Raw genomic sequence first — 22676 nt, forward strand, 5'->3', positions numbered from 1 at the left:
GGGAATGCTTTTCATTGTGGGGATGAAGTGCTCCTCTCGTCACATTTCAAAAGATTTGATTTTTGGAGCTCCAATTCCCTCCAATCTCTAACCCCTGGAGTCAGGTTAGTGGAGGCCCACTCCCTCCAAACAGAGAGGAGGCTGAGCTCCCTCCTCTCTACCCAGGAATGCTCAAAGTGGCCCTGAGAGGAGGCCGACGCCCTCCTCTCCATCTATCGTGTGCACCCCCTGGGCTGTAAATTTTGTTTGTTTAAACTCCGGGGATTCACGGGGCTAAAATAATCAGCGAGCACCTCGTTACCCACTTCCTCATTTATCAGTCACACAAAGTTGTTGTTGTCCTTATTTAAGTCAAACAAAGGGAACTTGATTAATTTGCGAGATTGATGATTAAAATCATTATTCTTGGGTTGGTTAGTCAGTTTAACTTTCATATATATGATTTAGCTGTATGAGTTCCCTTTACCATCCGTGGAATTAATAAAGGAAAATTGACTAGCATATATTATGGAGGCAGAGTCTTAAAACAGCTTAGTCAGGGATGAAAGACGTACGAGAAAATTCCTGTCATACTAGGGAAGCTAATACCCGCGATACTACAGAGATGATTTTGTTCTAAATACTATTTTATAAGCCACAGTCATTTCGCATTCAGACATAAGAAAATTCAAGAATAATTAAGAATACCTTTAATTACAGAAGCAATGCCTCATCGTTGCTAAATTGAATGATTATTAGTTTTCTCGTGCTAAAAGCTGGATTAAAAAACATGCGAACTAATAAGGAAAACGCCTTGACAAGCCGTCGCCGCATTAAAAATTAAGTTTCTAAAAGTTCTCGCCTGTGAACGAGAAAAAAACCAGGCTCGTTTATAAGGATTAAAACGTTCTTGAAACAATTCAGTAAAAGAATGGCAAAAGGCAAGGTGACTTTTTGACATTAAGAACTTTTAGTTATAATATATTAAGGCGTCTTGTAGTTGTACCTAAACGATAAACCTACCAAGTCACAAAGACTTGAATTAAACAATGTTGAAACATGGAAGTGACTGCAGCGTGCAAAAGATCTAGCTAAACAACAAACTTCTCGCTGTTCTCTGATAAGAAGCCTTTTTTTCGAGCTAACAGGAGAGAAACGTTTAACTCGGTCGATTTATGTCATGAGTTTATAAGAAACCCTACAGCTTCAGGCTACAATCTTCCAATTTTGAAGTTGCCGGACTCACTTTTTCAGTTTTTACGATTATGAAAATTTCACCCCTCAATATTTCGTATGACGTATTGTTTGTCTTGAAATTAACCTCCTACACAGGCGTTCTTATACACCAAAACCGTAGAACGTGTGCGCAGCCACGTTCAGCGTTGAATTTTTCAATTGCATTTGGAAGTGAATCGAACTGCCTGACATCTGCTTGAAGTGATAAATTTTCTTTCTCATTAATCTCAAATGAGAAAGGAATTAGTTAACCCTTTGAAATGCAGTTAACAAGATTAGGCCATGGGCGACATGATGCCTTTTATGGTCCTCTTTAAACACCGAGGTGTGATGATAAAATTATACTGCAGCCATGCATTATTTAATATATGTTTTAACTTGAAAAGCCATTTGTTCTGTGGCGTCACCCCTCCTACAAACCTCATATTTGTTAAAATTAACAAAGCTTGCAAAACATTATGTGGAAAATGTCACGCCCAGAAAACCGTCAAAACGTAAAATAGCTATCACAGGACCCTTACTTTAGAAAATAAATAAATAAGTGAATATCAAAGAAAAATAAAAAGGTTGCAAAATTTATTTTCAAGTCAAGTATCATAAGTGTGAAGCCATTCTTCCTTAAAACGTGTTCAGTGCGTGTTATTAGCTTCCATTACTTACAATTCAACGTTAATGGTTATTGTAAAAACGGGATATTGTATTGATACAAAGCGAACTTTGTGCAGGTGGCATGTCTATTGTAGGTAGAAACTTTATTTGAATGTTAACACCTTTTCTGGGCATGGAAACAGCTATATAAGAAGCCAACGTGCGTCAGGTAAACGTTAGTAAGACGTCTCACCTTCAGGTCGTCTAAAGATCGCAGTAACAATGGCTTTGAAGTTTCGGCTTGCAGTATTTCTTCTCATTTCTGTGATGCTCGAGTTGTCCTGTGTTTGTCAAGGTCAAAAGTACAAGTGCCTTTTCACAGCTTGCACCACGGTATGTATGTCACAATTCGTGAACTAAAGATTTTAACCCTGTTCAGAAGGCTTTCCAAGTATCAGTTGGACTAGTTGTTTGGAATTCAGTAAAAAGTAAATCCCCTTTGGTACAACTCGCAAGTTAATGTTAATTCTCTTTGGTAAAATGAATCGCTGGTATTGTTTTGTTAATTACACGTTTTTGACTGGGATCCCGCCAGTTCTAAGGCAGCGTGCACACCACGCCGGAGGAATTTGAAAACGCTGCTTTATTTCTACAGTTAGGCCTACCCTCCACAATAATCCGTTACGAAAACGGAGCTTTTCGAAAGAGTTCTTCAAACCGGAGAAATTTAAAAACGCCGGCTTTGCGTTTTCGTATGGACGGAAAACGTTTTGAAAAAGGAGCTTCTCGAAAAAAAATGGCGTCACCAAAATCATGGAATTTCCCTGACCGAGGTTTCCTCAAATACAAACTAAAAATTACCGGTGATTCTTCCATTTATAAATTCCTCGCTTTGTGGACGGAAAACATTTGATGCGTTTTCCGAGTGAAATCTCCGTTTTCAAATTCCTCCCGCGTAGTTTGGACAGGGCCTAGGAAGTCAAAGTCATAGTCAGTAATTTTTCTTGGACAAGTCCGTCCAACGGGGAAAGGTGCAAAGTGGTTAGCCCTATGTGAGGCACCAACCCTTGGGACAAGGCCAGACCACAACACCGGGAACTCCGTACCCCTTCTGTTTGCGATAAGCGTGTGGGTTCTTTAACATCCCCTGCTAACCATGTAACACTGAATATGCAGGAGACGGGCCCTACGGTTTATAGTCCTTATCCGAGAAGACTTGAACCTCTAACCATTTGTATATGTAATTACAAAGGCAGCACATTCTCCTCAGTAATTTTAAGACCCTGAGTGTTGGTCCGATCTGGGGCTCGAACCCTCGACCTCCCACACAGCAGACTGGCGCTCTACCAACTGAGCTAACCAGGCGGTGGAAATGGGTTACTATTCATAACTGTGAATCTTTAATTCTTGATGACAGAGAAGCACAAGGCGAAGAAAAAGAAAGAGCGTAAACTGTTTTCTATGACACACGTGCAAGAACACAATGTCCATCACATGTTGACCGTCCTCTTTTGTTTTTTTAAGGGTAAACGAGATTCACCGCGGTCAATTTCACCCGAGAGTGACCTGATTCCTTTGAACGAATATAGGCGAAACAGACTGATGCGTTTGTCAGAAATGTTACGGGACGAGCGAAACAGATTCGACGATGATCTGGAAGAAAAAAGAACAGCAGCTTGACAGATAATGCCAAAATAAGAGAGAATTGTCCAAAGGGAGAAGAGAGAAAGTTATCAAAAACGAAACAGATAACATAATAGATAGCATTAAGACATAAATGTCGAGAGGACTAGTTTGTAATTCGTCTGAAATAAACATGTAATGCTTAATTAATGCCTAGATATTTTACTCCTAATTATTTTGTCCTGTGGTCAAACTTAGTTTGGTTACATTGTACACTAAGGATCGTTCGTGGCAGAATATTAAAAGAAAGCCCCGTAGCAGTCATATTTTCATGACTCTAATGAAGATTATATTCGTATTCTCGGTATTGGACTGGAACTAGCTTGCAAAGGAGGTTCATGCGGGGAAATATCATTGAAAATAGATTAATGTCATTTGCATTTGAAAAGAGTCCCCGCATTAGCCTCACTTGCAAGCTAGTTCCAGTCCAATACCGATGATATGAATATGGCCTATCGGAGAACGTTTCGGTTCTTAATTTTCTATTTAAGTCAAAAGGACAGAATCAGATGACGAAAAAAAATAAAATTATGACACTATGGGCCGGGTTGTTCAAAGCTCATTTAAGCTAATCCAGGATTAGCAAGAATTTCAGATTTGTAACTATTCGGTGAGGTTTTCTGTTTATATTGTTTGTCCTTCAGTTTTGAGTTTAAATAATCTCGAGCGAAGCTCAAACATTTTAAAGGTCCGTATGACGGTGATGCGCAAGCACCCTTTGATTGACACTAAGAGGAATACCAGAAGATGTTTATCCAAAAGAAATCGCTCAAGACACCGGGGAGTCCACACTACACCAGAGAAAATTGACAACACAGCTTTATTTTTAATGTTAGTAGGGGCGTTGCAAGCCATTCTTCCATTTAAGCCCAAATTGAACAGCATAAGTCGTATATCAAATTTTGCTAACGTCCAAAAAATAAAAAAAAAAACAGCGTACAACAACAACAACAACAGTCGACTAAATTTTCGTGCGCAAAACTACTTCAAAGCTCTGCTTTGTTAATAACCTTTCAGCATTTTTCTTGTTTAGGATTGAAAGTCATTATTTTGTTTTTCAAAATAAAACGTTGATATAGCGGTGATTCGCTATTGAATAGTAAGAAAAAGAAAATATGGCCCTTCGGCTATGAAAAAAAATTATTCACAGAAATTGCTGTTAAACCGTGCTTAATGGCTTAAAGGCTAGCTACGCTCCTGGTTAGGCCTGCCGTCCTCAGTAATCCCTCACGAAATCGGAGTTTAACAAAAGCACCCTTCAAACCGGAGGAATTTGAAAATGCTGGCTTTGCATTTAAGTGTCGAAGGAAAACATTTGAAAACGGAGATTTTCGAAAGTAATGACATGAGTATAATCATGTGATTTTCCTCATCGAGTTTTCCTCCAGCACAAATCCAAAATGACCGGTCATTGTTTCTTCTTCAAATTTTTCCGACGTAGTGTGGACCGAAAATATTTGATGAGTTTTCAGAGTGAAAACTCCGTTTTCAAATTTCTTCGGCTTAGTGTGGATGAGGTCTCAGCTTAATTCCCAGCGCCGCCCGGAATAATTTGCAAATCTCTCATGACTTTACAGTGGAATCCTTATTGGCCCGATTTTGACTCGTGTGAAATGAGCCTTTTCATATATCCCCTCTAGGATACCAATTTTTTCTTCGATCTTCTCGCAGAAATACAAAATATGCTGTGACCCATCCCTCCCTCCCTCACAAATGGCAAATAATTTCTTGAATGCCGTTACTATAACTTTCACAATCCGCGCACATGGAGAAGAGTGACATAAGCCCTTCAATTTAAAAAAATAATAATTTAGGAATTGAACCTGACTTTTGGACCTGGTAAGTTTAGAACAACAGCTTAAGGACGGTGCCTACTTTTGTTAGTGCGCACATGTTCTGCGTGCTAAGGTTGGCATTGACGTAATCAACTACGCTACCAAGCACACGACTAAAACAATAGCAAAATTTTCCTACCCTGACCAAATCAAGTTTAATGAACGTGTACTACAACCAGGAATACCAGAATAGCAGATTATCGCTAACCACTAACTGTTAACTGCTTCCAGCTGAGAAACTAGCTGTTATCTATCGAAAATTATACTGAAATCCAACTGTAAACATGTACCTACAGATGGCGTAGTGCACGCAAAACGAGCGCGACAGACGCAAATGTTTTACTTACTGGGGAGTTGACGCGAAAAACATGTAACGGGCACCGTAAAAGTTTTCAGAAAAAGATGATTAACTTTAAATAACGCGCGGTTACCCCTACATTTTGTGTTGTGAGACGGAAGTGGCAAGCCTATTCAACACGTTATTAGTTTCTAGTTGTGAGGAAAAGCTATTTAGACTGTATTTAAGCTGAACAAAGGGAAGGCTGGCAGGGACACTAGAAGCACTGTTGTAACGATTTTGTTATTAAAAACATACTGTAACATATTGGCATATGAGAATTAGCACCTATTGTATATTACATTTCATGTACGCATATTTACTGAGTAGGATAGCACATTATGCAAAGCCAGAAAGCACACACATCCGCGCGGTGTGTATGAACAAGCAGAATAAACCTATTCGACAACACACTACACGGTGGCAGCGTTTTACAAGAATAATTTCTAGAGTTAAATCAAGAGAGGCCAGCAGAAGCCAATTATGGCAACAGCAACGTCTTTTGCGTCGCCACAGATGAACTGGGACGCTCCTGATCCGATAACTGCATTCGCAAGATTCAAACAAAAATGTCAGCTTATGTTCTCAAGAGTTCTCAAAGACGCCGATGACGAAGAAAAAGTGAGCTATATTTTACTCTGGTCGGGTGAAAAAGGCCTGGATTTATACCACAGTTGGACATTCACAGAGGAGGAAGACAGGAAAAAGCCTGCCATTATTTTCGAACGGTTCGAGAATCAATTGGAACCGAGGACGAGTCATCGAATTCACAGATACACACTACAAGGAATGCGACAAGAACAAGGCGAGCCAGTGGATGATTTTATCTCAAGATTAAAAAATCTAGCAGCAAAATGTCAATTTCGCGACAACGCCGAAGTCGAAGACAGAGTTTTGGATCAGCTCATTTGGGGGTCAAGAAATCCCGATGTCCAGAAGTCTCTCATAAGCCGAGACAAATCATTGACCCTTGCAGCCGCTATTGAGGCTGCAAGAAGCCACGAAGCGACAAGTAAACACATGAAGACACTGGCAGGAAGTAGCGAAAGCCATCAAGAGGGCAGAAGTATAGGTGCCATTTATAAGGAACAAGAAAGGGAATTCTGTAACAACTGCGGAAAACAACACCCGAGGAACAAATGCCCAGCCTACGGTACATTATGTCGAAAATTCGGCAAAGCTAATCATTGGCAATCTGTCTACCGATCCAGCAAACGGAAACAACTTAACCAAGGAAGAAAACCGGCCTTCAAAAAAGTTATTCACACGATCGAGGACAGGGGCGACGAGGACAATGATGAAATTCTGACAATCAGTATCATCGAGGTTAACACCATAGAAGACACGCAACATTCGACACATGACACACGCGATGAAGTCTTTGCAACACTTGAGATAACTCAGCCAGCAAAGAAGCGGAAAATTAATCTCCAGTGCAAGGTAGACACAGGTGCACAGAGCAATGTTTTGCCTATCAGGCTACTTCGCATAATCGTCCCAGAGAAGTTTGACGACGAAGGAAACCCCAAACCAGAAGCACTGGAAAAGAATGAAGTCGTCTTTTCAGCATATGGTGGCTCTGTAATCAAGCAGCTTGGCGCTATAAATATCCCTTGCAAGTACAAAGATAAGAAGATTAACTGCATTTTCTACGTCACAGACACTTTAGGGCCAGCTATTCTCGGTCTAAAAGCGTGCACTGCACTAAAACTGGTCACCCTACACTGTACACTAAGAACAAATCAATTAGACCAGGCTGATTTAACCAGCAGTTTCAATGCCCAGCTCAAAATTCGGGTACTTGCAAGAAAAGCTCGAGTTACATTGGAAGTCACGTACCACTGGAAGAGCGGCCATCAATCACAAGTAAACAAGAGCTGATAGAGATGTACCCAGAATGTTTCAATGGCACAGTTGGATGTTTTGACGACTATACGTATCACGTAACGCTGGATCCTGAAGTATCACCGGTGGTCCATGCACCTCGCAAAGTGCCCATAGAGTTGAAAGACAAATTACAAGCCGAATTACGTGAGATGGAGAGTCAAGATATCATTGCAAAAGTAACGCAACCTACAGATTGGGTTAACTCCCTGGTTATTAGAGAAAGAGAAAATGGGCGACTCCGTTTATGCCTCGATCCTAAAGACCTGAATAAGGCGATCAAAAGAGAACATCATCCCATACCCACTCTAGAGGAAATCACACCCAAATTAGCATGAGCAAAGCTTTTTAGCAAGCTCGACGCTCGCAATGGCTATTGGAATGTCAAACTAGATGAGGAATCTTCGTATCTGACAACCTTTAATACACCATTTGGCCTACGAATGAGTCAAGATATCTTCCAATTCAAGATTGATGAGACGTATCGTGATTGCCAGTGAGCCATTGGCATTGCAGATGACATCACAGTCTATGGAGAGAACGACCAAGAGCATGAATTACACCTACACGAAACCATAGAACGTACCAGAAAGGCTGGCATCAAGCTCAATGACGAGAAGTGAGTTATCAAAACAAAGGAGTGCAATTTCTTTGGTATGCTTTACACACCAGACGGCGTCAAGCCCAGTCCAGATAAAGTCAGAGCCATAGAAAATTTAGAACCACCTAAAGACAAGAAGGAGCTTCACACCTTTTTGGGGATGGCCACTTACATGAGCTCATTCATCCCCAATCTAGCTGACCACACTGCCCCCTTAAGAGACCTCTTAAAGGAGAACGTTGACTTTGCATGGAATCCATCACATTCGAAAGCCTTTGAGAAGGTGAAGTCACTGATATGTTCCACAACGACCCTGGCGTACTATGACAGAAATGAACCAGTTGTCCTTCACGTTGACGCATCAATTAAGGGCTTGGGCGCAGCTCTCTTCCAAAACAACAAGCCAATAGCCTTTGCATCGAAAGCACTTACCCCTGCGGAGACCAGATATGCTAATATCGAACGGGAACTATTAGCCGTGGTCTATGGCTGCGAAAAATTCCATTCGTACCCCTATGGAAGATCGTTTGTGGTTAAAACAGACCATCGCCCCCTAGAACAGATCCATAAGAAGAACCTGATGCAAGCACCTCCACGCCTTCAAAGAATGCTATTGCGTCTACAACCCTACGACTGCGTTATTAAATATCTTCCAGGAAGAGAAATGATTACAGCCGACGCCTTTCGCCGTTGGATGAATTTGAAGTATCAGACATGAATGTGAAAGTTCACCACCTAATCAGAATCACCCCAGCTAAAATGGAAGAGTTCAAAGAGGAAACTGCAAAAGATGAAACCCTGCAGCTTCTATCCCGTCAGGTTAAACAAGGTTGACCCGATAGTGGGAAGAAAATTGTTCCGGCGCTAAAACCGTACTGGCCCTTACGAGATGACATATCAGTAGAAGATGGGCTGATACTTCTTGGAAGCCGTGTTATAGTACCTGAATCCTTGAGAGGCAACATCTTGCAGCAAATCCACGGAGGGCACTTTGGCATAGAAAAATGCAAACTACGAGCGAAATCCTGCGTTTATTGGCCAAGCGTATACAAAGAAATAGAAAATCTTGTAAATTCGTGTTGCGTTTGCCAGAAGTACCAAAATTCTCCACAACAGGAGCCTATGATACCATCAGAGATCCCTTCAAGACCGTGGCAAACATTGAGCGCAGACCTGTTCTACGTCCAACAGTCGTGGTTCCTCGTAGTTGTCGACTACTACTCCAAGTTCCCATTTGTCAAGAAGCTTCACAACCTCACAACCGGAGCCGTTGTTAATGAGATGAAAATGCTATTCGCAGAAAATGGAATCCCAGAATCTCTTCAATGCGACAACGGTACTCAGTTTACATCCGGCGAGTTCCAACAGTTGGCAAGCCAATATGGTTTTCAAATTATGACATCATCTCCCCATTGCCCATGTGGCCATGGGTTCGTTGAACGCCAAGTCCAAACGGTTAAGAAGACGATCCTAAAATGCAGAGAAACAAAAGAAGACATAGATCTAGCCCTGTTGGCTCTACGAACAACGCCCCTGAGTTCCAATATACCATCACCGGCTGAATTACTGAATGGCCGAGTATTCAAATCCACACTTCCTGGTAAGATCCAGCCATCAAAGAACCAAGAAGAAGTTAGAAATTGGCTTAAAGCGAGACAAGACAACCAATGTTACTATTACAACAGGCACACCAAAGAACTCCCTGAACTACACAGGGACCAAGCCATCTATGTACAAGACCCCGTGAGAAAGACATGGAATCCTGCTAGAGTCATAGATCAGGGAGAGACACCTCGCTCGTATCTTATAGAAACTGGAACTGGTGCTCAACTACGAAGAAATAGAATCCATCTTAGACCAAATAATGTTTCCAACAACTTAGCAAACAACTTGTCGAGTTGCATTCCTCAAGGAAGTATGATTGCACAATCTTCAAGCGCCAATCCACGAGAGTCCACCACAGCAGGCAATTCAGCAAACAACCCATCGAGTGGCAATTTGATTATACGGCCCTCAAGCGCCAACCCACAATGTCCCACCTTAACAGAAGCCGAGAAAGGACTAAGAAAATCTCGCGCGGGACGTGAAATCCGAGCACCGGAAAGACTTAATCTCTGATGCTTGCTTTAGTAATTATTATTAGCATGATACATGAACGCTGGACAGAAAATCCCTACATATTCTAATTTTATTCATTGTCAACGTATATACAAGATACGTGTACCTGAGACATTGACCGGAATGATTATTTTGTTTTTGTTTGTTTTCATTTCAACTAACATAGTTTTTTTAGAGAAGGGGATGTAGCATATTGGCACATGAGAATTAGCACCTATTGTATATTATATTTCGTGTACGCATATTTAAGTAGGATAGCACATTATGCAAAGCCAGAAAGCACACACATCCACGCGGTGTCTATGAACAACCAGAATAAACCTATTCGACAACACACTACACATACCAAAAATGGTTTTTATGTTACCATTTACCATGTGGTCTTAAGAAATAAATGTGTTTGCTTTTTTGTATGTAAAGGTGAATTCTAAGAAAATCTCTGAAGAAATGTCCTTTCCTTCTTTTTTCAGAAAATGCTGATGTCAGCATTTTTGTTGAGATTCAAGGCTACTTATCTCGAAAAAATGCGAGGCTACCCCCGCTTTTCTTTGTGGATTCAAATAGCCCTTGCAAAGATCTTCTTTTTCCGCATGGTCCTAATCTGGCGCAAAAACCTTTGCATTTAGTAGGCACCGTCCTTAAAACTGTATCTATAAGTCCTGTTCATCATAGCTTGATTAACTCTTGGACTTGCAGGTTCAAATTATTCCTTGCAGGATTTTTCCAACGATCCCCTAAACGGACTGTTAAATTTTAACCATTCCTCATCGAGGATTGCAAGAGAAATCATCTTGGGAGGACCATCAATTAAGTGTAGAATGTCGTGTTATCGTGATTAACGTAAACTGGAGTTAGTGTGTAGAGCGAGTAGTTAGTGGTGAGGAGCAACGAGAAAAAATGGGGTTTGATCATCAAGAAAACTCCAAAACCTTTAGATTTCCATACGCTTTGAAGCCATCCAAAACTAAGTTTGAGTAATCACAGCAGAAAGTTCATTTGTTTGGTAATGACGTAGAGTTCTTCGTTCTTGAATCTTTGCTAGCTGACGTAATTGTTTACATTTTTCCTCATTAACATACGGCTTCGTGCGGAGAAGGCAACACGCTAGACAGACATTGACTGCAAACATTCAAAGAGCTTGTGAAACTTAGTAATTGGTCAAGTTTTTGGCTCTTTGGATGTAATATTCGAGGAGAAATTAACTTTAAAAGAACTGCAAAATTTTTGGGTAGCAAAAGCGCTCATGAACTTGGACTGCATCAGACTACATAGACACCCAGTTAACACTAATAGCAACTAGCCCTTGCGCGAGTACTCTACCAATTTGTTGTTTCCAGATTTCTTGAATCGCATTGTTCTGTTTTATCCACAACATTAGTTTTCACAGAAATCTGTTGTGAAAAGAGCCAATCCCGGTTTTAGGTCGCGTAAACGCGGAAAACGTGTTCATCTAGGCGGGAGAAGATGTAAACAACGTTTTATGCAAGTTAATCAGTAAGGTGCTAATTTAAACGTTTACAAGATGTACAGTCACTCATTTATTAGCAGGCTTTTTTTCTGCTCATTTGACAGCTGAAATGTCGAGGCTGCACGTATTTTACCTTTGCAGAAACTGCCACTAACCATCGCTCGCGTAGTTTTTCACTGTGTCGCTTATTTCCGCCCACGCGGCAAAATGTCTGTTAGAATTTTTTGTCATTTGATAACCGGTTGCCCAGGACTGTTTGTTTACCAAGAAAAGGCGTCACTCGCTAACCATGTTTGTAAGGAATTGTTACACCAGTATTGTTGGCTAAAATATATTATTATGAAAACAGATAAAGTATTTGCGCTCTTTATTCAACAGTCCTAAATACAACAGATACACTGTTTATAATTTTAACATTTTATCTGAGTACCGAAATCCTGCTATGCAGATAGTTTTCTCAAATTTATCCCTGGCGTCAAGAAAACGTCAGTTTTTTTCCAGATCATCATCGAATCTGTTTTGCTTGTTTCGAATCATTTCTGACAAACGCAGCCGTTTGTTTTGTCTGTATTCGTTCAAGGAATCGGGTTACTCTCATTTCTTTTCAGGAAGCAAAAATGTTTATATTCTCCAAAAATCTGAAAAAGGTATCAACGTATCTTCAGAAATGCCTAAAGTTTAACAAAGCTAAGAATCATCGAGGGTGTTGTTTCCAGATGTAAAATTACTTTGGAATCTGATGGCCCTGTTTGTCCACAACAGTAGTTTTCACAGAAATTTGTTGAGAAAAAAGACAACCGCGGCTTTAGGTCGTTTCAACGTGGAAAACGTGTTCATCTAGGCGGGAGAAGATGTAAACAACGTTTCGTGCAAGTCTTCAGTAAGGTGCTAATTGAAACGTCTACAAGATGTACAGTCACTCATTTATTAGCAGGCTTTTTTTCTGCTCATTTGACAGCTGAAATGTCGAGGCTGCACGTATTTTACCTTTGCAGAAACTGCCACTAACCATCGCTCGCGTAGTTTTTCACTGTGTCGCTTATTTCCGCCCACGCGGCAAAACGTCTGTTAGAATTTTTTGTCATTTGATAACCGGTTGCCCAGGACTGTTTGTTTACCAAGAAAAGGCGTCACTCGCTAACCGTGTTTGTAAGGAATTGTTACACCAGTATTGTTGGCTAAAATATATTATTATGAAAACAGATAAAGTATTTGCGCTCTTTATTCAACAGTCCTAAATACAACAGATACACTGTTTATAATTTTAACATTTTATCTGAGTACCGAAATCCTGCTATGCAGATAGTTTTCTCAAATTTATCCCTGGCGTCAAGAAAACGTCAGTTTTTTTCCAGATCATCATCGAATCTGTTTTGCTTGTTTCGAATCATTTCTGACAAACGCAGCCGTTTGTTTTGTCTGTATTCGTTCAAGGAATCGGGTTACTCTCATTTCTTTTCAGGAAGCAAAAATGTTTATATTCTCCAAAAATCTGAAAAAGGTATCAACGTATCTTCAGAAATGCCTAAAGTTTAACAAAGCTAAGAATCATCGAGGGTGTTGTTTCCAGATGTAAAATTACTTTGGAATCTGATGGCCCTGTTTGTCCACAACAGTAGTTTTCACAGAAATTTGTTGAGAAAAAAGACAACCGCGGCTTTAGGTCGTTTCAACGTGGAAAACGTGTTCATCTAGGCGGGAGAAGATGTAAACAACGTTTCGTGCAAGTCTTCAGTAAGGTGCTAATTGAAACGTCTACAAGATGTACAGTCACTCATTTATTAGCAGGCTTTTTTTCTGCTCATTTGACAGCTGAAATGTCGAGGCTGCACGTATTTTACCTTTGCAGAAACTGCCACTAACCATCGCTCGCGTAGTTTTTCACTGTGTCGCTTATTTCCGCCCACGCGGCAAAACGTCTGTTAGAATTTTTTGTCATTTGATAACCGGTTGCCCAGGACTGTTTGTTTACCAAGAAAAGGCGTCACTCGCTAACCGTGTTTGTAAGGAATTGTTACACCAGTATTGTTGGCTAAAATATATTATTATGAAAACAGATAAAGTATTTGCGCTCTTTATTCAACAGTCCTAAATACAACAGATACACTGTTTATAATTTTAACATTTTATCTGAGTACCGAAATCCTGCTATGCAGATAGTTTTCTCAAATTTATCCCTGGCGTCAAGAAAACGTCAGTTTTTTTCCAGATCATCATCGAATCTGTTTTGCTTGTTTCGAATCATTTCTGACAAACGCAGCCGTTTGTTTTGTCTGTATTCGTTCAAGGAATCGGGTTACTCTCATTTCTTTTCAGGAAGCAAAAATGTTTATATTCTCCAAAAATCTGAAAAAGGTATCAACGTATCTTCAGAAATGCCTAAAGTTTAACAAAGCTAAGAATCATCGAGGGTGTTGTTTCCAGATGTAAAATTACTTTGGAATCTGATGGCCCTGTTTGTCCACAACAGTAGTTTTCACAGAAATTTGTTGAGAAAAAAGACAACCGCGGCTTTAGGTCGTTTCAACGTGGAAAACGTGTTCATCTAGGCGGGAGAAGATGTAAACAACGTTTCGTGCAAGTCTTCAGTAAGGTGCTAATTGAAACGTCTACAAGATGCACAGTCACTCATTTATTAGCAGGCTTTTTTCTGCTCATTTGACAACTGAAATGTCGGGGCTGCATTTTACCTTTGTAGAAACTGCCACTAACCATCGCTCACGTACGGTAGTTTTGCACTCTGTCGCTTATTTCCGCCCACACGATAAAATGTCTGTTACCTTTTCTTCTGTCATTTAATAACCGGTTGCCCAGGACCGTTTGTTTAAGAAAAGAAAGGCGTCACTCACTTTCAATGTTTGTAAGAAATAGTTACGCCGGTGTTCTGGCTGAAATATATCAATATGATAACAAATGAATCCAGTATGTGCTCTTTATTCAAGAATTCTAAATACCAGCTAACAGTATTTATAATTTTAACTAGTATCGAAATCCTAGCCTGCTATGCAGATAGCTTTCTCAAATTTATACAAGACGTCAAGAATTCATCAGTTTTCTTCCAAATCATCGTCGAATCTGTTTGCCTTGTTTCGTCGCATTTCTGACAAACGCATCAGTTTGTTTCTTCTGTACTCGTTCAAAGGAATCAGGTCGTTTTCATTTAGAGAACCCTTGGGGTCTTCCAACTCCTGAAGACAGAATTAATGGGAAAAGGAACATCAAATAACAGGGAGAAGGTTGTTTCTTTAAATAATACACTTCGAAGTTTCAATTTAAAATTTCTGTCAAAGTTGGTTAGCATATGCATTGGTTTTTTTTTCTGTAGTGCATGCAAAAAAAAGACAAAAAGAAGATGATAATTAACTTCAAGTCCTAAAGGCTTGCAACAACTGAAACAGACTGTTATAATTGAAAGTGTGAACATACCTCTCGTTTGGTAGAACAAGAGGTAAAGAGACAGTTATATCCCTGGCTTTGACATAGACCCGAAAACTCCAGCACCACAGACAGGACAAGAAGCACAAACACTACTTTCATGGCCATTACAGTCGCCGGCTTCTTCCAATTCGCGTTTGACTTGAAACACTTCTTGTCGGCTTTTTATTTGCGTGTTTTAAGCAGAAAAGTTATTAACCCTTGTTAACCTTTGGAGTCATTAACAAGTGGTAATGGATGCATGTTATTAAGACGCGCCAGCTGCAGTGTGTTTAGGTTGTTGGTTTGACTGTAATATTGGGCCAGCAGTATTTGATAAATGTTTTTTCAGAGTTGTTGGGTGTTGAGAAATGATTGCGTAAAAAGTATAGGTAATCGTACGAAAGAGATTTACACTACGAGTAACATTTGAAAATTCCCTCGAAATTGCACAAGCCGAGCGTTTACTTGAGTGCAATTTGAAAGAATTTTCAGATATTACAAGTGGTGTAAATCCTTAATTGCTCGAGCGTTCATACGATTACTTATTTACTATATGACTAAGAAAATTACGACCGTGCGCGCGTTAATTTGCACCGCGGTGCCAATTAAGAATTAACGATAAATTGGCCTGCTCTCAGCCAGTCCCAATGAAGTAATTTTCCCAGTCATGTCATAAGAGGTGTTTAGTGACTTGATTAACCAACAAGTACCGACAATTTCAGCCAATACTGCATGGCAAGGAAACAAGAGATAATTATAACATCGTTGATATCTCTCTTGCTGTTATATTTAATTCGTCTTGCTTCAAATTGAGAAGGGGAGTGATATTTGGTTAATAAAATGTGTTGTATGTAAAGCAAACGGGCAATATAAGCGGGCCATTTCATATATTATTAAAGATTTTACTCTGAATTAATGAGTGATGGGGTGCGATGCTTAAAAAGCTATCGAAATCAACTAGTAAACACAAATTAAGGTTTCAAACGAAAATGTGAAAAGAAATGAACAGAAAATGCAACTTCGAAACCTTGTTGAGGGATCGTTAGGTTAAACAGGGGTTAACACCATTCTTACTTCAAGTATGCTCATAACAAGTCGACGAAGTGCCATGAGTTTAAAAAGATTTGGCGTTTCAGCTTAAGTAACAAAAAACATGAGAAATGAGATACTTTTGCTCGAAACCTTCAAGGGGAAACAAATCTGGAGACACGTGCGACGAGGCGACGAAATGAACCAAATATGAAAGGAGATGAAACAAAAATGTAACTAGGAAATCTCAAATAAAAACCGAAATTTTCCGTTTTGTCAACTACCAACAAAATTTTAATTAGCCTCTTTTTTGCTTTGTGGAATTTTCTTTTTATAATTGTCATTACTCTCTGGTTAATAAACCTAGAAAATGAACTGATATTACTCATTCAGGTTCGAAGTGTTAAAGAGCCCAATGGCTTCATTCTTGCTTTTGTTACATAATTGCGATAACACGGTGGAAAAAAAAAAAATGAAGATTTTGAAGGTGGCGTCTATGAATTGCACCTTCGTCGCTGCTTGTTAGGTCAAAAAAGAGTTAACACCTTTCTTACTTCGATTAACATACTATAACTAAGCACGCTTATAAAAAGCTCAAAAAATGCTTTGCGCTAAAAAGAAGTCCGTTCAGCTTCGATACCAAAAGATCGTCGTCAACTGAAATGGCCTTGAGGGTTTTTGGAGCGCTTCTTGTCCTGTCCTTGGCGCTTGAGTTTTCCGGTCTTTGTGAAGGCCAGTATCAATGTCTCTTCACCTCTTGTAGAAAGAGGGAGGTATGTCAATTTTTGATCTACTAAATAAACGATTTTACAAGCGCCTATTAGCTGAAAGCCCAGTGGAAAACCATAGTTAAAAGTAGCTATTTGTGGTTGATTATCTATGATGTCCTAAAATTACTTTAAGGAGGCCACGAAAATTAAGTCAGCAATATTCCGCCCTTTGGGAACACACTATCTGTCTGTTTTTCATCTAAACGTTATGGGTTTCCGATGAAAAATTACAGATCCTACTTGGTAGATTGAGAAATACATCTTTTTAGACATATTAACGTTCCTTGTATTAAAATATTTCTATGGAACTTGTAACATTTTGGCGAGCCTGTAGAACGAGAAAATTACAAATGGACAGTAATGATACCCCAACTGCTTTTGGATTGAATTTCCTTCGTCGATGATAAATAAATTTTGGACATGTCACTTTTTAAGTGGAATTTAATTTGATGTAGTCTGTATTAACTTGGAATGTTTCGAGAGAAACTTACAAATGAACACTAATGATACTCCTACTACTTTTGAATTGAATTTTTTTTATCGATGATTAGTATAATTTTTGAATTGTCACTTTTATTAGTACAATTTAATTTTAATGTTACTCATATTTACGTACTAACTCGTTCTAACTTTCCATTTTTCTTTGCCTTCAGGAATTGGAAGACCCTAAGGCCTCTCTAACTGAGAACGACCTGATTACTTTGAACGAATACAGACGAAACAAACCGATGCGTTTGCCAGAAATGCTACGAAATAAGCGGAACAGAGTCGACCATTCTATAGAAGAGAACTAATTAGTAATATGATTCTAAGAACTGCGCTAATCAGCATTTATGACATGATGATTTCCGATACGAATTAGAGATGCCGAATTGTTACCACCTGCATACTGTAGTGTAGAAGCTGATCAACGTTCTTCAATAAAGGACGCAAGATTTCTTTATTTGTTATCATTTACATTTTGGAGTAGCATTTGTTTCTTAAAGACCGCAAGCAATTTAGGTCCTTTCTCGAAGTCAGTTTTTTTTCTTACCAAACTCCAAAAGAAAAGTTACCCTACTCTGGGCGTAGGATTTCAAGTGAAAAGAGCGTTCTTATTAAAGTAATTTAAAGTCAGGAACTTCCAATAATGTAAAATAATTTGATTGTCTACACAGACCTTTACTTCTCCTCAGAAAAATAATTTTTTGACCTCACGGATCTTTATCTTGGCCATGTGCTATTCGCAGCAGGTCTTGTTCTGAACTGACAAACCGAGCCATGGAATCTATCGGAAATTATCTTACAGGTCGAAAAAAAAAACTTACTCACCCAGGGTACCTCCTAACATAAGCTATACATGAAAGGGTGGCGCCAAAGGGTATGTCTTTGGAGCAAGTTTGGTCTGAAATGGGTTTTGCTTTACAATCTGGCCTAGAATTGGGTATTTTCATTAGATGGAACTACTTCATGAAATCCGCCTCTTCAGTTTGAAAACTGTTGAAATAAATTATCCGAATATTAATCGCTAGAATGGTTAATTAAAATGAAGCTTTGAAAAAAATTGCCCTTGACAAAAATATTTCTTCGTCAAGTGTAAAGGTGCTAGTAAAAATACCAGAACCAATGCAACCTGGCTTCAGCTGATGTAAATGTTCTCAGATCGCATTATAATTGTTCTTTATTTTCCGATGAACTGTCAAAATTCTGGATAACATTTGTTTTAAAAAGATCCTAGAGCACCTCTGAAGCAAAAATATAATACAAAAAATGTTTGCTGCTGGTAATTGATACCAAATAGCTGACACCTTGATCTTTATCCTTATGATTTTTATGACTTTGTCGGAGAGCAAACGTTTCACAAAGGGTAATTAGGACAAACTCGGGCCGAAACGTTCCTGTTTAATTTACATAAAATTGAAGACCAGCTATGATACCTTGATATTTTGTAAGATTAGTTTCTTAGCTTATTATATAACTTATGACTCCATTGTGACTGGCTGGGAGCAGGCCAATTTCTCGTTAATTCGTAATTTGGACTGCAGGGCAAATTAACGCGCGCTCGCTCGCAATTTTACATGCATAATCTACATAATCTTTATTTCAACACGGTCTCAGTCATATAATAAATGTGTAATCGTATGAAACCTCGAGCAACAGGATTTACACTACTCGTGATGTTTGAAAATGTTTTCAGATATCACTTGTAGTGTACATCCGTAATTGCACTCCCATTTAAACGATTACCTATACTTAACTTGTCCAAATTTGGTCAGGATAATATCGAAGTAATTAAAGAATTTTTCCCGTCCAAGTAACTTTCATTTTAAAATTGTTCTTGTTTACAATTCTAAATTTAAAATTTACTCCTTTCTCATATGACAATTTTTGGTAATTTTTCTGGCTCGGTTTAATAGTGAGACATTTTGGCAGTTACCACCAAATTTAAAATACACCATGTATGATTTTAATCAATGCTCCTATAATAAAGAAAGGCACTCCAATTTTATTTCTTTTTTGTTCTTAGTAGGTGTGACATGATAATCTATTAACTGCCTGAAAGACTGCCATATAAATTTTCTTTCCTCTATCCTACATGCAAAATCTTCAATCTGCTATTTGGTTCTCTGCTACTTGCAGAATCATTCGATCGGTCTTGAATTTCAACATGTTGCAACAACAATTCACTCCCGCAGAATATTGATTGAAATGAACTTATCCCAATTGACATACCACTGTGAAATATATCAGCTTTCCTGAAGGCTGCCTTAATAAAAGACTCTCCCTGCTACAATATATATCAAACAGCACTTTAAAGCTGCGAGGAACGAGCGAAATATAAAGCAAACCTTCTGCGAGTAGATAAGTCGACACTCAAGATGGCGCATAAGATTTTTCTCATACACATCCTTGCTTTTGCAGTAATGGTTGTGATTGGCTTTTGTGGTCGCTGCAAATGTCAGAGGTTTGAATGTATACTCAGACCTTGTAAAAAAGACCAGGTGAGAAAAACGAAGAATCATGTGACCCATGACACTCATGAGAACTCCTAATAGAGACATTTATGCTAAACGAGGAATATTCTTTTTACCATCAGCTGACTGAGGATGAATCGGCCCCATTTGGAAAAGGCTTAGAACAGAAGGATTTAAGACAAACCAAGAGGATGAATTTGGAAAATATTTTGCCAAACTACAAAAAGGAAAACTTTAAAGACCTCATGGATGAAGAATGAGACGAGCCTGTCATTAAAATGCTTCCAAAAATTCAGAAGGCACAGCGATGTAGACTGTAGACGATGTAAACAATACTTTAAAGCGCAAATAGTTAAAATTTATATCGCCAGTTTGTTTATAACGAATGAAAAACCGCTTAACAAAATTTTAAATATATTTGTTCTTTTAGCGTAAATCTCCCAATATTCCAATTAAGAAATTCCGGCCCAAAAGCTTATTTCAGAAGCCCAAATCAATTTTAACATACGTTAAAACAAAAAAGAACTTTGCAAGGTTCAAAGATCGTTTCCCAAGAGATTAAGAAGTTAAAGAATGTAATTTACGAACAACAATATAAAACAAAAGAATAAAAGCTGCAGAATTTTTCAAGTTTATCTAACTGTAAACTAACAAGTCTTCTTCTCTTGCTGGCAACAAGCCTTGTGTATTTTCGAAAAATTTAATGCTTTATATTATTTTGCATAAATTCGTGTCCTTCATAACTCTAAAAAGCTATAATTGTTAGGTATCCTTTAATTTGAAAGTAATTTTGAATTATCAGAAAAACAATTTCTAATATCGTGACAAAGCTCCCCTAAAAATTGCACAAAGTGCATTAAAACGATTTGTAGTATAGTATAGTAGTATAGCAGTCTTTTGCCTCATGCCCCACAGAGGGCGGGGAGGATCAAGTTAGTAAGAAAGCATAGTCTCGAGAAAGTGCTTAGATTCAATAATTCTCCACGACAATCCCTTGACATTGGAATTAAACATTCATCTTCGGTAATTCTCAAGATTATTCTTAATCGTATGTGTATTTACAGCATCTACGGACCACATAATTGTCATGAGTACGATCCTCGACTTTTAATTCGAGGGATGTTTGTTTTGATTTCTTCTGCAAAAATAATTCAGGAAGAAAGCCAAGCCCGTAAAGAACATTAAAATTTCAAACATTTCATTGACAAGACTAAAGTGACCGAAAAAAACTCTTGGCGGGCGGGTGCTGATAGCGGTCCATCAGACCTGATGAATCTGTCACATTCTAATAAGTTAGCTGTCTTGTGTACACAAGAACATGGCCTCAATTATGTATCATTAAACGTGGTATACAATTCCAGCAAGTTTTAAAAGTTCCTGAACGACAAAATGTCAACACAGGCGCCAGGCGGACAGATCTTTATGTCAGCTTTTTGTGTCGTTATCCTTTATAAAAGAATCATTCACGATTACATCGCACTTGGGGTGAATCGTGCAGACCAAGCAGTATAGAGGCAAATAAGTACACATTTTGCCTTGTGGCTTGTCAGTCAGTTATGGCCTTCAAGATATTTCTCGTATTTCTGTCATTGACGATGGTGGTTAACTTCTCTGGGAATTGCAATGCTCAGAAATTCAGCTGCGTATTAGTTCCTTGTACACCTGGAAGCAAGGTGAGAAAACAAGTTTGTTTCCGTTGATCGCGAACAAGGGGTGAGCTGAGCATAAATAAATTGTTACTGCATTTCCTGAGTTTTTGATAATGTTGTTGCGTTCATCTTTTTTAAACATTAAATTCGCAGTAAACACTCTGACAGTCCTATCATCTGTGTGAGAATTCAGTTTCATAAATTCAGTTCATAACTGGTGTACAGTCAGAAATATCAGCTCTAAATGAAAAAATTTCTTTTCGTTACCAGCGACAGGCAGATGACTCGGCCCCTGTTGATAACAGTGACCTGGAATTGCAGAATTTCCGACGAAGCAGAAACAGGATGAGGTTGGCAGATATTCTGCTGAACTACAAAAAGAAAAACTTTGAAGAACCTGTGAATGAAGAAGAATAACTCGAGTTAACTAACAGTCAGAGAGGCGATGCTTGTAATAAACTGAAACAAAAATGTAAACTTCAAGTTAAGATTAAGAGAAGAAGACACTAACTGTCGTATGCATGTAAAACGATTAAAATTTCTTTGATGAATAAAAGTTTCGTAGTGTAAAATTCTCGTTGTATTTGTGTTAAAAGCTAGCTCAATCTCACTCCACTGAAACTTCCCACAGATTAGTAATAATAAGACAAACATACTGAGAAACAAACAAAAACATTTATGTCTCAAAAACGTAGTGTAATTTGGAGGCAAAGACCTCAACCAAGTACAAACGAAGTATGGCATCAAGAAATTCGAAAACCGGGGAGAAAATGAATTAATTATCAAAAATATTTAGTTTTTAATTTCATCCAGCAACACCCTTAGTATTTCATGAGAGTGACTTCTGCACATGATGTAATTTGATCTTAAAATATTCTCATTGCGTTGTTAAGATGCAGGTGTCCAGAGCCGCCCTTAAAATCTTCATTCTATTTGCCTTGTAACGTCGTCTACAGGACAAGTAGAAGTTTTTAAAAAATTATTTATTCCGTGAAAACATCAAAATTACAAGAATTTTGTCAAATTAGGCCCAAACCGAAACGTCCAACTCTGCATTAGCCAATCGAACAGAAGGTCGCATACAATGTATTAGATAAAATCGATATTAAAACACAGAGCGAATAACAA

At 38.7% G+C, this 22676-nt stretch overlaps 4 long non-coding RNA genes across 4 annotated transcripts; 3 read left to right on the top strand and 1 right to left on the bottom strand.

The window, feature by feature from the left end:
- Positions 1 to 1988: 1988 nt before the first annotated feature.
- Positions 1989 to 4716, top strand: LOC145482006 (uncharacterized). The gene is made up of 2 exons (XR_014048707.1): positions 1989 to 2196; positions 3328 to 4716. It is a non-coding gene; the product is annotated as an uncharacterized LOC145482006 (long non-coding RNA).
- A 9678-nt stretch (positions 4717 to 14394) lies between these two features.
- LOC145482009 (uncharacterized) lies at positions 14395 to 15611 on the bottom strand. The gene is made up of 2 exons (XR_014048710.1): positions 15156 to 15611; positions 14395 to 14917 (listed from the first exon to the last, which is right to left on the bottom strand). It is a non-coding gene; the product is annotated as an uncharacterized LOC145482009 (long non-coding RNA).
- Positions 15612 to 19777: 4166 nt separating this feature from the next.
- Positions 19778 to 20240, top strand: LOC145482008 (uncharacterized). The gene is made up of 2 exons (XR_014048709.1): positions 19778 to 19926; positions 20022 to 20240. It is a non-coding gene; the product is annotated as an uncharacterized LOC145482008 (long non-coding RNA).
- Positions 20241 to 20743: 503 nt separating this feature from the next.
- On the top strand, positions 20744 to 22137 carry LOC145482007 (uncharacterized). The gene is made up of 2 exons (XR_014048708.1): positions 20744 to 21572; positions 21819 to 22137. It is a non-coding gene; the product is annotated as an uncharacterized LOC145482007 (long non-coding RNA).
- The last annotated feature ends 539 nt before the right edge of the window (positions 22138 to 22676 follow it).

The sequence above is a fragment of the Orbicella franksi genome, chromosome 3 (assembly GCF_964199315.1).
Source record: "Orbicella franksi chromosome 3, jaOrbFran1.1, whole genome shotgun sequence".
Taxonomy (NCBI): domain Eukaryota; kingdom Metazoa; phylum Cnidaria; class Anthozoa; order Scleractinia; family Merulinidae; genus Orbicella; species Orbicella franksi.